The 16,120-nt window shown below is 37.1% G+C and overlaps 1 pseudogene; it reads right to left on the bottom strand.

Annotated features, from left to right (window-relative positions):
* Positions 1 to 6,226: 6,226 nt before the first annotated feature.
* On the bottom strand, positions 6,227 to 6,919 carry LOC105178960 (annotated as a pseudogene).
* Between the last annotated feature and the right edge of the window lie 9,201 nt (positions 6,920 to 16,120).

Raw genomic sequence — 16,120 nt, 5'->3', positions numbered from 1 at the left:
AGTAGAAGTCCCTACTATGCCTTTATAAGTTTAAGTGAGTTTGGAAGGGGCAAGAGGAATTGGTTTCCCCAACGGGGTAAATCTGTTGGTAATTTGGATGGGAGTTTGTGGTAATGATAGTGTTTTGGGGTTGTTTGGGTAAGACTTTGTGTTTTTGATTGGAGAGATGGGGATAAGACCCGTAATGATTTTGGATTTTGTGAAATTTTTGGCTTTAAAATTTGAAGATTTTGGGGTATCAATTGGGTCTTCTCTGGCATTAGAGAAGGGTATTCTAATTTGAGGATTTGGGTTGTTGGCTTTTATAAAGGGCTTACCTTTGCTTTGAATCTTCACCTGATTTTGACATCCCTACAAGAACTCTCTTGTCAAATAGTAAGGAATGTGATTGTGAGCTCCTTTAATATATTCAATATCAAAATCAAATATAGATAATAAGGCTTGGCATCTTGCAAAAGTTTGTTTTGAAACTAAATTTTTAACATCTTTTGCAAGTACATCTTTTCCAGATCGACAATCAATTTTTAAGAGAAATTTTTGATTTAACAAATCATCTTGGAATTTAGAAATGCATAGTACAATAGATACAATTTCCTTTATTATTGTAGGATAATTTTTCTGAGCTGTAGTTTTCCAAACTCCAGAATAATATCTTACTGTTGTTTCTTTATTATTAATAATTTGACTAAGAATACCTCCAAATCCTAGTTCGGATGCATCTGTTTTGTACAATTTTTGGTGCAGTTGGATGGCATATACTTAGACAAGGAATTTCTTTAATTTCTGTTTTTAATTTTTTCACTAAATCTGTATGAATTTTGGTCCAAGGTGGTAGTGGAGTTTTTAATCTTTCATATAATGGTTTACATATTTGTCTAAGATTTGAATAAAAATCTGAAACATAATTTAGGCTTCCTAAGAATCTTTGTAGTTGAGTTTTGTCTAAAATTTGGTCTGGAAAATTTTCTTTGAAAGTTAGAGATCTTTGAATTGGGATAATGGTTCCCTGATGAATTTGATGTCCTAAAAATCTGATATTAGTTTGGAAGAGTTTTATTTTAGGGGCTGATACAACTAAGTCATTATCTTTAATGAGTTTAAGAAATATTTGTAAATGTTTCCAGTGTTTTTCTATATTTTCACTGAATACTAAAACATCATCAATATAAACAATGGTGAATGAAGTATATGGAGTGAAGATATCATTCATAATTTTTTTGAAATTCTAAAGGAGCATATTTTAACCCAAATGGCATAACATTCTACTCAAATTGATCAAAAGGGAGAGTAAAAGCTGTTTTATATCTATCTTTTTCATCGATTTGAATTTGCCAGAATCCAGATTTCATATCAATTTAGAAAATATTTTTGCATTGTAAAGTCTTTTAAGAAGATCTATTTCATTAGGTATGGGATACCTAATCCATCTTAATGCTTTATTTAAAGATTTGTAATTTATGACTAACCTGGGTGTCCCTCTTTCAAATTCTGCATTTTTCTGGACATAAAAAGATGGACAAGACCAAGGAGACTATGAAAGGCGAATTAATTTTTTATTAAGAAGATCTTGAATTTTTTTTTTTTGCAATATTCTAGTAATTCTTGATTCATCTGTATTGGCCTAGCTTTAGTAGGATTTGTCTTTAGTCAAAATCTATTTCATAAGGGAGAGTGATAACATGTTTTTGTCTTTCCAAAAATGCATTTGGTAATTCTGATCAAATGTGTTTTTGAATTTGATTTTGAAATTCAAGAATTTTCTTTTGAGTGAAAGGTGCAGAAATTTGTTCTTCTATTTTTTAAGATGCAGAAATTTGTTCTTCTATTTTTTAAGAGAAATTTCATCTTTTAAAAAGAGAACTTATTTTTCTTTATTACTAATTTTTTGAAATATAAAAGTATCTTGTACTACTTTAATATCTCTTTGGGTTACAGGGAATTGAAATTGAAATAAGATATCTTTTTCCATGACTTTAGTTCTAACCCCTTCAGAACTTACATTAATTGGATAAAGCATTTGGAGAAAACGATTTCCTAAAAATATTGGAGTATTAAGATCTTTAAATAGCACAAAACTAGTTTTAAAACAAATTCCATTATTACACACGTGGGCTTTTGAAAGTTTGAAGTTAATTTTGAGACTAGCTGAATTAGCAGCTGAGAGTTTTTTCAAAATATTTAGTGGGGATTAATCCTTCTTGAATACAATTCATGTATGCTCCTGAATCCATTAAAGCTAAGGCATTTAACTTAAAATCTTCAATAACTAAATTAATTTTTACATACCATTTTTGATAAGCAACTCTAGAGATTGTATTAACAAACGTTTCTTCTTCTTCAGAGACTTAAGATGGGGATATTTTGTTAGAATTTTTTTTTGGAAATTTGATTTTGAAGTTTTATGATTAAAATTTCCTGTTGTAATTGATCATGGTTTTCTTTTTAAAGTTTTTACTTCCTTTTATAATTGTATAACTTCATGTTTTAGGTCAGATATTGAAACTTTAGAATTAGAAGAATCAAACATATTCATAATTTCTGAGAAATCTATTTTAGGAGGGGGTTTTATTTTCTGAGGATTTTCATTTGAAATTAATTCTTGAAGTTTATGGAGGTAAATCTCTTTATCTTCACGATTTTGGATTTTATCAATAAGATCTAAGATTAAGGAAAATTGGTTAGTACATTCATATTTGTTACAAAGACATAATTATGGTGAACAACTAGTACATTCATATTTATTTTCTGAATTAGAGTTTTGGGATTCTTCTTCTGAGGAGGAATATCCTTCATCTGTTTGGATTCGATCCAGTTGTTCTTCTAAGCTAGAATTTTCAATTTCAAATATTTTTAAATCTTCTTCTTCTAGAATTCTTAATAATTGATTTGTTAATTCTTCTCCTAGACTTAATTTATAAATTTTCTTTCGCATTCTACAACTTCTGGCATAGTGACTTGATTTTTGGCATTTATGACATATAATGGACTTAGGACACTAGAATACTTTTTCGTTGAGAAACTTTTTCTTTGAAAATTAGGTTTAGAAAAGAGTTTATTAGAGGATTTAAAAGGAGTTTTCCTTGATGATCTATGTCTATGATTCTTATAGTGTTTGATTTTGATGATGATGATAGTGACCTTATTTTTTGAAATCTAAATTTTTCACACCAACTTCCTAATTCTTTTTCTAGTAGTAAGATTTTGTTTCTTTAATTGGGATTTTAAAGTAAAATCATTGCACAATTGTAATCCTACTAAATTAACATGATTTATAATTTCTCCATAAGAAAGGGATGCAATATTTTCATATTTTTCTTTAATTTTTCACGAATTTTTTCTGCAAATGATTTTGGTAATCCTGAAATAAATTTTTCTTTCCAAAAATAACTATCTGCATCATTTAATTCATAGATTTTGGATAAAAAGACATCTTTATACCATCTAAAATCATGGAGTTTTCTATATTTTAAATTTTACAAAAATTCTGTATTCCTTTCTTGGTATATTTGAGGATTTCCTATAAAATGAATAGTAATTGTATATATTACAGAAGATATTGCATTAGAAATGGGTCTTCCTTCATCATTATTAATAATATTTCCTTCTTGATCTTTTTTAACACTTGAAAGAATTTGAGTTTTGGCATCAGCATTTATAGTATTATCCCACCAACCTTTTAATTGATCATTGAATCCTAGTATAAGATTTTTAGCAGCATCTTCATCAGTTAATCCTGCCCTTTCTTTGTAAATATTTGATACCATAACCATTTGTTTACATAAGCTAAGAATTTGATATTCAGACAATGTATCTAAGTTCCATTCAAATATTGCCATTAAAAGGACCTAAAATTTTGGACTTCCTCTATTTTTAGATCTGGGGGAGTTGGTTTATAATAATTTTTATAAGGTGATAAATATTGAATAGTGTTAATAAAATTAGGAATTTTTTTATTATTAGAATCTTCATGGTTTTGTCCAATTGTATTTATGACTTTGTCTTTACCTAGATCTCTTAGTCTCTCTTGGATTCCTAAAAGAATAGACTTTTCTGGATTTAATTTTGGTATATAATCAGAAATTTGGAGAGGAAGATTATTAGCAGTAATGTGAAGAGTTTGATCTTTAGACATTATTAGAGAAGATGATAAGGGCTCTTTTTTTTCTAAAGTTTTTTCATTTTTGTTTTCTATCCTATCTAATTGTTTTCCTATAGAATGAAGGATTAAACTTGAAAAATTATTTTGTTTAATCTGAACAGTGCTTACCTCATTGGTGGAAGACACTTGATGATTTGACCTTTTATGGAGATACCAGATTCCTCTAAAGGTGGATGTTCGCTGGAGATTATTGACCCATCAAGCTTTGTCCATTTTTTGAGAGTTTATTGGATGACTGTTAATCTCCATATGTTTGGAAAAAATAGGAGAAAAAAGGAATATTTTGTTTAGTGTATGAAATGTACTCATACCTTTCAGATCTGATGTTTGCTCTTTGGGGTTCAGAAAAATTACTCATGAACCATTTTCTATTAGAAATATTTTCTTCAGAAAGAAAGTCCTTTTTAAGAAATTCTTTGGTAATTGATATATTGGTTGTGCAAGATTTTGATCTATTCTTATTCCTTGAAATTTTGAGGTAGTAGGTTTAATTGTTTCTTAACTTGAGTGTCTAGAAGGGGTGATATGATGAGAGAATGAAGATCTATTTGTTTTTAATGAATTTTGTCTACAAAATTTTACTCCTACAGATCCATCAGGATGTTGAGTAATTTGGTCAATTTCTGAATTTTTTATGGGCTGAATAGGGGGAATTGATCCGAGTGGTAGATTCCATGTTTCCGGTAAAATGACATTTTTCCATTCTATAGTTTTTGGAACTAAAAGATGAGATTTGGCTCTATTTATTTCCCAAAATACTGTTTGACCTGGTGATTTAGTGTGCAATATGGCTTGAATATCTAGGCCAGTATTGGTAATTTTGTAATGTAATCTATAAAATGTTTAATAAATATGAGATCCTGACTTCATTTTATAATTGTAATTTTTTACATTTAAAGTGAGAATATCCAAAATATGAGGATCATTAAGAGAAATGGTAAAATTTGGAAAAGAATTGAAATAAATTGGACCATTACAAAGACTAGTTTCTACTAAACCAAGTAAGGAATCATAAAAATATAAGTGTCTACAATCTCTTAAAGCAAGAAACACACTGGTGTCTAATCCTTCCCTTGTTAAAGGTTTTATAGCAATTTGAACAAGACCAATATGCAGAAATTTATAACCATTCTTAATATGTTTAATAATAGAAGATTTTGAAAATAAATGTAATGTTTGTTGATCAGATACTAAAGGTAAAACTTGTTCTTTTGTCTTTACAGTATATGCTGACTTAAAATCATTACACGATTTGTTATAAATTTCTTTAGTATTAATTTTTGGAGGTTTCCAATCAAATAGATCTCTGTCTTCCCACAATGTTTCTCCTGTGGTGATTATATTCGAATTTTCTTGGTTGTCCCCTGATGATGAGGCTCCAGAATTCATGCTTCTTATGAATTTATCCATAATATTAAATTTTCATACTTTGCTCTTTTGGATCAGACAATGATTTATTGTGGTACAATTAAGTCAAGTAAGCCGACTTATAACGTGTCCAAGTCCAATTCAAAAATTATTATATAATATTATTATTATTTTATTTATTAATTAGATTCTTATCAAAATACCCATCACGTCCTTCCAAAATTTTTTTAATTAATATAAGTTGTCCCCAAATAATATAACGAATTTAATTCATTCAAGTTTTATTATATTCCAATTATGACCTATAATTTATTTATCAATTAATTATTTTTCATAAGAGTTACCAATTAATTGTACCATTATGTATTATAATCTTTGGGGCGTCACACAACGGCAGCAGACTAGGAGCGCATCGCCGGTAGAAGGGACGAGACGACCGATGCACACCGGAGGCAAACCGGTCAGCCCAACCCAAACTCCAACTACGAGCTATTTAACTGCAACAACTTGAATATACGCTATTGGAGCTCGAATTACAGCGGCTGCTGACACCAGACTTTTTTTTTCAATGAACTTAGGTCGATAGAAACTGTACCGATTACGATCTCACATTATTACTTCAGACTTCTCATATCATTACTTGGCTAACATTTGTGACAACATTATTTGAAGTAAGTCCTGAGCTAGAGTTGTGTGGTTTTGTAACTAAATACAAGCCATCAAGAATTAAAGTTTAGTAATGGCATATGCAGGTAAATTGGACCTCACTGGGAGCTTTAAATCTTCCCAGTTGCGGTCGTTTACTTTGGAGAAGTAATGGTCCACCATTTCGTCGCTGATTGACTCTACGTTAGAGGGCTCCTACTTCGGGTTTCTATCCTTGTCCAATAGTATTGCTCTGCAACCCTCAATAAAATATTTGTTAACTTCCCAACGGAGGACATGACCAACCATTCTGAATTCTCGGACGAGGCATTTACTAATGCCCTCGAGCCTCCCTTCTCTAATCCATCAAAGAGAAATTTTAAGGCTCATGGGGGATACTTTCTTTAGTGACTAGATTATGGTAGAGATCCAATCATCCTTGTTGTCAGCAACCTCCCTCTCAAAAGGCTGCTATAATCTCTTCAACCGTTTTTTGGGAAAAACATATATTGATGATGTTCAACCATTATTTGTAGTCGGCTGCTGCTCGGGGAAAGCTTTACTGCGGTGGGCGCTATTCTTCTTCAAATTTGGTATATGCAAGAATTCACCAATAATAGAAGAGATAACAACTGAATAGCTGGAATTTGCTGTAATAAGTGCTTCTACCCTCCAATGGATCCTCGGTAAAGGATTTACATCATACTCATTCCAATTACCAGACTCATAGAGCCAGGTGTTATTCATTATCACTACCTCTCCGTGTGTCATGGGCGGACTCTTTTGTCTCGCAGTGGAATGTAACTTTCGCCTGTGCGGCACCCAACCTTCGACCAGCCTTCGCAATTTTCAGAGTTTACCGATTGTCCGTTACGTCTCTTCAACATTGAAGCTCGCTAGCACGATATCTGAATGCATCCCCGCACGACACTGCATGCCCTTGTGCTCGCCTATCCAAAATGCCCATCTTCGTCGAGGTTCTTAGCACGCGCGCCTTAGCATCTGTTGGCGGCTGGCCCCATGCGTCTTGCCCACAATCTCGGAACCCACCGACGTATTCCTCGATGGAAAGGAACATCCTCGCTCCGCCTTGGCATTACGACGCTCCGCATGCGCCCGCAATACCCGTCTCATGCCCATTGCTCACTCAAAGCTTTGCCCGGCGCATGCTTTTGTCGTGGTCGTCTTCTATGCCTCGCCCGAGTAGGACCACATCTTAAGTCCGAGGCCAATTCAATATCCCAACATCCTGCCTTGATCCCGCACGGCATGCCCTACATGCCTTCTTGCCTTTTGGCGTGGCTTCATAATTTTTCCACAGTGCGGCGTCGCTCCATGACTGCTCATCTTAGCCAACAGACCCCCATGAACGGCTAGAACCCAATAACGCGTGCCATGAGTCGGATCACGATATCTTGGTGTGCTTGCCTCGATCACCCATTCGCACGAGAGGTGTTCCCTCTGATATCTTGCAGCCAGGGGAGCAACCTTGCGCATTACACAGATCCTCTCAGCTGCTTTTACGCCCAATGCAGGCCATCCTGGCCCTACGCTGCCCTTCCGGTTCCCCTGCTATTCGGGGACTCTAAACACTTTTTTGAATGCCAAGAGTCTGCTCTTGAAGGCCCTCAACATGCCACCAAGAGATACTCATTTAGTGTCGACTTTGCCTACCGCCACTGCCATCCTGCACGGGAGGGCTAGCTGGAGCTCGCCACTGCATGCCCCCCCTTATAATAGGCTTAAAAAAGTTTTTCCTTATTTCAAAAGTAGACACTGAAATGGCCGAGGGGCGCACTTCTTTTGCATCTCCCTCAACCGAAATCCAAATCATGTGCTGCTTGAACCGTAGAGTAGCCTACGAATTCCACATCCTAATTCTTGACTTTCAATCCCATCTGATCATCTATCGCTGAGGAATTGCCCGCGCAATACTTTGAAACTACAGTCTCGCCACTGCACTGGCAGACGCTGAACATCATCATCATTTCCTACTCAAATGGAACCTTCTATCTCTGAAACTTCTTGGACTTGTTCCCAACACTCCAAGGATCTCGTCATTGAAACAGTTTTGCAAATCTCCAAGGTTGAAGCCCTCTGCTTCACGCATTTCTCTCCTGCTCGCGCACAGAGTGGCGCCTGATGGTCGCCCTTATATCTCCGTGCCGAAACGTCCTCGGAATGACTTTATATTTGGTGGATAGCATCCCCACACATCAAGGAATTTTCCATAACAACAGTTTTGCAATCCTCAATCAGTAAGAGTCTCTGCTCGATGGCCGTTTCCTCACCTGCGTGCCGGTCGGCATCCCCTAGACACCTGCACATCCTCTGCAAGTCACTGCCGGCCGTCTTGCCCAAGAAGCGGCTAGTGACATTCTCCCCCACTCGATATATTGACGTCCTCATGAACACATATACACAAAAGATTGAGGTGTAAGCGGTGCCCAATACTCTCCCTTAGTGTCACGCGACACCAGATCGACCTCCTGCTCTTTCGAGCGCTTCAATCCTGAACTGCCTCTTCTGCACCCCGTGTTTTCCCCAAAAATGGTGCCTCAGCTGCACCTGATGTGATCATCTCAACACACCCTCTTCCCAAATAGTGCATCTGATGCACTTAATTCAACACGAAAACTCAAAGCGGAAGTCTGTGCCTCTCTCTGCACTCTCTTCCCAAAGTGGCGGGTAGCTCTCCACAAATAGTGCCTCAATGAAGTCTGTGGACTCTTCTACACTCTCTTCGACAATGTAGCTGATAACTCTGCAATTGTCATGATTTTTTATAGCGATTTAATCTTTCTTTTTAAGCCAAAACATCCCTAATTATGTGATTTTATTGCATATTCAGCAAAAAGGGAGATATGAGGCAAAGATGGCAAAAATCAAACTAAAATCGAAATTGAAGGCATCAAAAAGGAAAAAAAGGAGATGACAAGGAAATTTCTGCAGAATTGACTAAGCGTGCCCACGCTTAGTGGAGTGGTCAACTCGGGATAAGGAGGAATATGAGTAACTTCCGCAAAAGATAAAGGAATGAAGTGTTTAGGTTTAGAAAGGATTCTTTAAAGCTTATCTCTTGTGATTTATTTACCTTTTTAGAGTTAATCACGTATTTATCTCCCCCCTACGTCTAGATTCGTAGAAGACTTTTATTATAAATGGGGGGGTCTCTTCATTTGAAGGGAGTGAGTTATTGATTGGAACTCTATATAATTCTTTGTTCATCCTTTCCCTTTTATTTTTATTTTAAAATCGGAATTAATGGAATTCCACTTCTTAGTGTGTTCTTCCATTAACATGTCCGGCTAAATTCCTTATTTTCTGGTTAAAGTATGGTGATTGCTTGATTCCCATTATGTTGTGAGATCTAATCTGCACTTTACACTTGTTAAATGAATATTCATGCTATTCTCTGTACTTTTATTACAAACGTCTGATTTTTTTGAATGATATGGCCAATTGTTCATTATCAAGAAGGTTTGCTTAGCTAATTCGATTTTATAAATCCGTGTAATTGTTTATTTATTTCAATGCTTAGTGGCAACGTAGCATGATTAATTACGTCACAGTAATTAGTTATATTATGGGGAATGCATGATCTAGTTTAAACGAATTGTCCTCGTAGGAGTTTGTTGATTAGAATCAGGCCTTTCTAATTCCTAATATTGTTAATAGATTAAATCTTGTGGACGTTCCCAGGATTGTCTGTTAATTAGGGATCTAGCCAACGGTCGTACCTTGGCTGACGAAAAGGTTTGGAAAGGTGAGGTTGTTAGGTCGTACCAACAACTATAACTGATTTATTTATCTATACATGTGTTATTCTTGCATCAATGATCCACTCACAAGAATCAAGCATGATCACTTGACTTAACCGGAAAATCTCTCTCTTGTATCTTCACCAGGTATTTTAATTATTTATTTAGTTTTTGATTACTTCTTTTTATCATCAAATCTCCCCCCATTATTTTCTATTTCTCTTAAAGAAATCATCTTAAAGCCAATCTTTGTGGATTCGACCCTACTCTCACTTTTACAAGTGTTGTAGGAGTTATTTTTTATGGTCTCGACACCCATCAGTAGCCCATTGGAGTCAGAAGTCTGTACCTCGCTCTACACTCTCTTCCCGATTGTTGCTCAACCATTGATGGGTGTCGAATCCACCAAAAGTAATTCCTACGAACACTTTTGTAGACTTGTGAATAGGGTCGAATCCACAGGGATTGGTTTTAAATTAATTCCTTCAAAAATAAAAATAATTAAGGGGATTTTTGATTGGAAGAAGAATAAAAATAAAAATTAAATTAAACTAAAGAGCTAATAAAATTAGAAGAGATAAATAGAAGAAAAAAATATTCTAGTTAAGGATCATGCTGATCATAGATGCAAAGATAATAATTATTCATGATAGATAAATTGGTTATGGCAATTGGTACGACCTAACAACCTCACCTTTCGTTACCTTGTGGATAGTCAAGGACCGTCCGTTGACTAAATCCCTAATCAGTAAACAACCTTGGGAACGTCCTCAAGATTTAATTTACCGACAGCATTAAGAACTAGAAAGGCCCAATTCTAATCAATAAATTCCTATGAGGATTTATTTAAGTTAGATTGTGCATTCTCCACAACATAATCGAAAACTTCTGCATAATCAATTATGCTATGTTACCACTAGTTATTGAACAAAACAAACAATTACGGATTTACAAGTTCAATTGGCTAGGCAAATATTCTTGACAATGAGTAACGGTACCTATCATTCATAAATCAGATTATTTGTAATAAAAGCACAGAGAACAAATACCAATATGAATAAAAAGTAGAAACCATAAATTAGATCTCACAACTTGTTGGAATTAAGCATTTACCAAATCTTCAACCGGAATGAGACAACTAGCTAGACATGCTCATGGAAGAACGCATAAAAATCAAAGTAAGAAATACCATAAAAACATAGAGAAATAGAAGAGTTCAAAAGTTGTCCCTTAAAGTGAATTACATCATATATATATCGTAACTAGATACCTAATTCTATTAGGATTAAAGATAGATTCCTAATTGAACTAAAAGACTAATGAAAATAAAATTATAATCCTAGTTAAACTCCTCATTCATCAAAAGGTAGTCCAAGCAGCTCCAAATTCTTGCCAAAAATTGAGTTTGAGTTTTATCCGAATTTCCATTTTGGTTCTTTTCTTCATTTTTTATTTTATTTGTCCTAATGCTGCAAAATAATATTTAATTAGGAGCATTTTGGTCATAAAATAGGTCAAAATATAACATGAAATAAGCACAAAATACGATCCTATCAACCATTTTTGGAAGCCTGTGCCTCTCTCTACACTCTCTTCCGAACTGTTGATCAACTGATGATGGAGTCTGTGTACGCTTCTACACTCTCTCCGAACTATTGCTCTTTGATTTTTTTCCCCCAAGAATTAGTTCTTGAATACACTCATTCATAACGTAGGTCGGAAGTTTGTACATGCATTATGTACTCTCTTCTCAACATTCTCAAGTGGTAGGTAGCAAACTGTGCTCCAAGTCCTGTCAAGTACGCCTCTAAATATGTGTTGTCCCTCAAATCAGTGTCTCAAATGCACCTGAATTGATCTGGAACGAATGAAGTGTGGAGTCTCTACGCACGCTTCGCACTCTCTCCCCCAGTCGAGGTGTTGTCGTCCTTGGCAAACAGGCAAACCCGCCTCTGCGGTTGACCACATTTAAACACTTGCAAGCACGTAGGCCGAATGCCTCAAGCTGTAGGAACCACGCTGCTCATGGACCGAACGTCTCTCCATAGAGTCCTCCCTTGGCTCAACACGGAAAACAGGATTGTCGCCCTCAATTAATGCAGGACTAGGATTTTGTGTCCCTAACCCAACCGCAAAACTCAAACACAAGTCCCCCATCGATCCGACTGCATCGGCAAGGTTAGGATTTTCAAATCCCCGTTCGATCCGACTGCACATCATGATTACAGTTTTCATTCCCCACCCCAATCGCACGATGTCTAACATCGAAAGCAAGATTAGGATTTTCGAATCTGCGCCCGGTAACACCTTGCCGCTCATGGTGCCAATGGGTTCAGATGCTCCCCACAATTCTCCATACTGTAGTCCCCTCGGATATCCTTAAACTAAAGAGCCTTAATATGGTGTCAGAATTCCCTCGAAGAATATTCTCAATCACCCAACACGGCTTAGTGGATTGTCCCCACTCAAGCTTCGGACAAGTTATCATTCTCATCTAACGTATGCTTATGCCCCCTAGATCTTGAAGCATTCCATCTTTAGAAAACCCAAGGGTGGCTTGTTCTAAGCACTTCATGTGCAACTGTGCCTAGGCACCTCAACTTTTATGCTCATCCTTCCCCGTTGGATGGTTCCTCAAAATCTCTTGCGAAGGTGACCCTTAATCCACCACTCTCCCCATAAGGTGGCATCTCGCCCACCAAAACGGCCTCATCGCCTAGATCACCTCCTGACTTGCGGCAGTTCCGCACACATAGTTGCTTATCTCGCAATTCTAGCTCTCGTAGTACACCCAACGCATCGGCATGTCCACCTCTCGCTTAGGGAAGCCAAGATGAATTCTAAAATCTAATTATCATTTTGCCCAAAAACAAAAAAAATTTGAAACAAACAGCTCGCTCGACATATCTGCGACGCTCATCCAACTGCCAACCATCAACAATGAAGTTGGACTATTGCCGCTTACTCTTTGAAGCAGCCTAAACACGCACGAAAAAACTCTAACCAACATAATCTATTTGGAAGACATCCCCCAAAACCATACCGTCTCACAATCGGCTCGTTGAAGCATTTTAAAGCTCAAGGCAACAAACTAACACAACTCTGCCGTAATTCGGTCTGTCTTGTCTCGACTGATAGTCTCAACCCAATTGCCTCTACCTGTCGTAGAGCTCGTGTGCCAATCTAGATCTTCAACTAGAGACAACTCTCCTACGGGAGCCTGGGATTAACCGAGCTCTGATACCAACTGTCATGGGTGGACTCTTTTGTCTCGCAGCGGGATGTATTTTTCGCCCGTGTGCATCTCAAGTTACACACAAACTTCAACCAACCTTCGCATATCTTACAGTATACCGACTTTCTATCGCGTGTCTTCAACACTGAAGCTCGCTAGCACAACATCTAAATGCATTCCTTCTTGACATTGCGTGCCCTTGTGCTCGCCTATCCAAAATGCCCATGTTAGCCAAGGGTCTCGGCACACACGCCTTAGCGTCTCTTAACGGCCAGCCCCGATTAGCTAGTCTCATCATGCGTCTCGCCACAATATCGGAACCCGCCGACGCATTCCTCGATGGCAAGGAGCATCCTCGCTCAGCCTTGGCATTACGGCGCTCTGCATGCACCCGTCTCATGCCCAATGCTCACTCGAGGCATTCCTAGCGCACGGCTTCGTGATGGCCATCTTCTATGCCTCGCACGAGTACGACCGCATCTTAAGTCCGAGGCCCATTCGATATGCCGATATCCTACTTGATCCCGCACGGCATGCCTGAGATGCCTTCTTGCTTTCGGCATGGCTTCATAATTTGTCCACAATGCTGCATCACCGCACGACCGCACATCTTAGCCAACGGACCCCCATGGACGGCTAGAATCCGATAGCGCGTGCCATGAATTGAATCACGAGGCCTTGGAGTGCTTTCCTAGATCACCCAATCGCACGAGAGGTGTTGCCCCTGATATCTCGCAGCCAGGGGAGCAACCTTGAACGTCACACGTAGCCTCTCGACTGCTTTTGTGCCCAACACAGGCCATCTTGGCCCTACGCTCCCTGTCCGGCTCACATGCCTTTCGGGGACTCTAACCTTTGAGATGCCTAGTGATAAGTATACAAACTTTACTGATTTTATAGTGATTTAATTTTCCTTTTGAACCAAAAGTATTCCTAATCTTGTGAATTTATTTAATATTCAGCTAAAAGGGATGATATGGGATAAATATGGCAAAATCAAGCCAAAACTAATATTGAAGGCACCAAAAAGGGAAGAGAAGATTTCAAGGCAATTTTGCAGGATTGACAAAACATGCCCACGATAGTGATTTGTTCAACACAGATGAAGAAAGGAAAGATGCAATTTCCGCAAGAGAAAAAGGAAATAATTTGCTGAATTTTGGCAAGGACTACTTTAAATACGTGATTGATGATTTGTTGACATTTTTGGAACCAATCATGTACTTAAGCCCCCCATGTCTAGATTCGTAGGAGACTTTTATTATAAATAGGGGGGTATCTCTATTGTAAAACGGTACTTGGAATTGAATAGAACACTTTGAATTCAATAGATTATTTCACTTTCATACTCTCTCTTTTAGTTTTAATTCATTGCTAGTGTTAATGGAATTCAACTTCTTATTTTTCTTTCATTAACAAGCCCGGCTAATTTCATTACTTTCTGGCCAAGGTTATGGTGATTGCTTGATTCGTGAATTATTGTGAGATCTAATATGCTCTTTTTACACTTGTTAAATAAGCATTCATGTTATTCTCGAAGCCCTTATTACAAACATTTGATTTATGAATAATGTGGCCAATTGTTCATTATCAAGAAGGTTTGCTTATCTAATTGAACTTTACAAATCCGTCTAATTATTTGTTTAGTTCAATACTTAGTAGCAACGTAGCATAATTAATTATGTCAAAGTAGTTAGTTATGTTATGGAGAATGCATGATTTAATTTGAACGAATTATCCTCGTAAAAATTTGTTAATTAAAATCAGGCTTTTCAAAATTTTAATGCTCTTAATAGATTAAATCTTGCGCACGTTCACAAGATTATCTGCTAATTAGGGATCTAACCAACGGTCGTACCTTGGCTTACGAAAAGGTAAGGAAAGGTGAGTTCGTTAGGTCGCATCAATGACCATAACTGATTTATTTGTTTATGCAAGTGGGTATATTTGCATCAATGATCAACTCACAGAATCAAGCATGAACCTAACCTTAACCGAAAAAGTTTCCTCTCATATCTTCGCCTGGTAGTTTTAATTGCTTTCTAGTTTATTTTAGTTATTAATTATTTCTCTCTACCATCAAACATGCCCCCAACTATTTTATTTTTCTTAAAGAAATTGACTTAAACAAGTCCCTGTGGAATCGACCCTACTCCCACTTTCGCAAATATATTAGAAATTATTTTTTGTGGTTTCGACACTCATTAAATTTTGGCGCCGTTGCCGGGACTGGCGTTTTTATGTAGATTTATTCTTTACTTGATTTTTATCATCATTGATGCCAAGGTCTTCTCGTACATGTAAACTAGAATACGATCACGAGATCGGGAAGACCGCACGACGACTTCGTTGGGAGACTAAGCAACAATCTGAAGGAACACCCGCTCCCTACGAAGGCGAAAGGACATAACATTTGAATTCACGCAATCCGCGAGCGAATTCGGAGGAGAAATCATGGCTTTGATTCCTGAAAGATCAATCAAGGATATGACGTCGCCCGATCTAAACCAACAGCCACAATGCATTGAGTACCCAAATTTAGTGGTAAACTTTAAACTAAAATCTAGATTGATTCATTTACTTCCTACTTTCCGTGGTCTCGCAGGTGAAGATCCACATAAGTATCTGAAGGAATTTCACGTGGTCTGCTCCGGAGTGCGACCACCAGGTATCAACGAGGACAAGTCAAACTGAGTGCCTTTCCCTTTTCTCTTGCCGATCAAGCCAAGGATTGGCTATACTTCCTACCTTCGGGATCCATCACAACATCGAATGATCTCAAGAGACAGTTTCTTGAAAAATATTTCCCCACTTCACGAGCCACAACAGTCCAGAAGGAGATCAGTGGGATTCACCAATTTGCAGGAGAGAGTCTTTTTGAATATTAGGGAAGATTCAATCAACTAGTGGAAAGCTGCCCCCACCATCAGATCCCGGGCCACCTGTTGATCC

Source organism: Sesamum indicum, unplaced genomic scaffold (assembly GCF_000512975.1).
Source record: "Sesamum indicum cultivar Zhongzhi No. 13 unplaced genomic scaffold, S_indicum_v1.0 scaffold00112, whole genome shotgun sequence".
Taxonomy (NCBI): Eukaryota; Viridiplantae; Streptophyta; class Magnoliopsida; order Lamiales; family Pedaliaceae; genus Sesamum; species Sesamum indicum.
The sequence above is the reverse complement of the archived record's forward strand: the minus strand, read 5'-3'. Positions and strand labels throughout refer to the sequence as shown.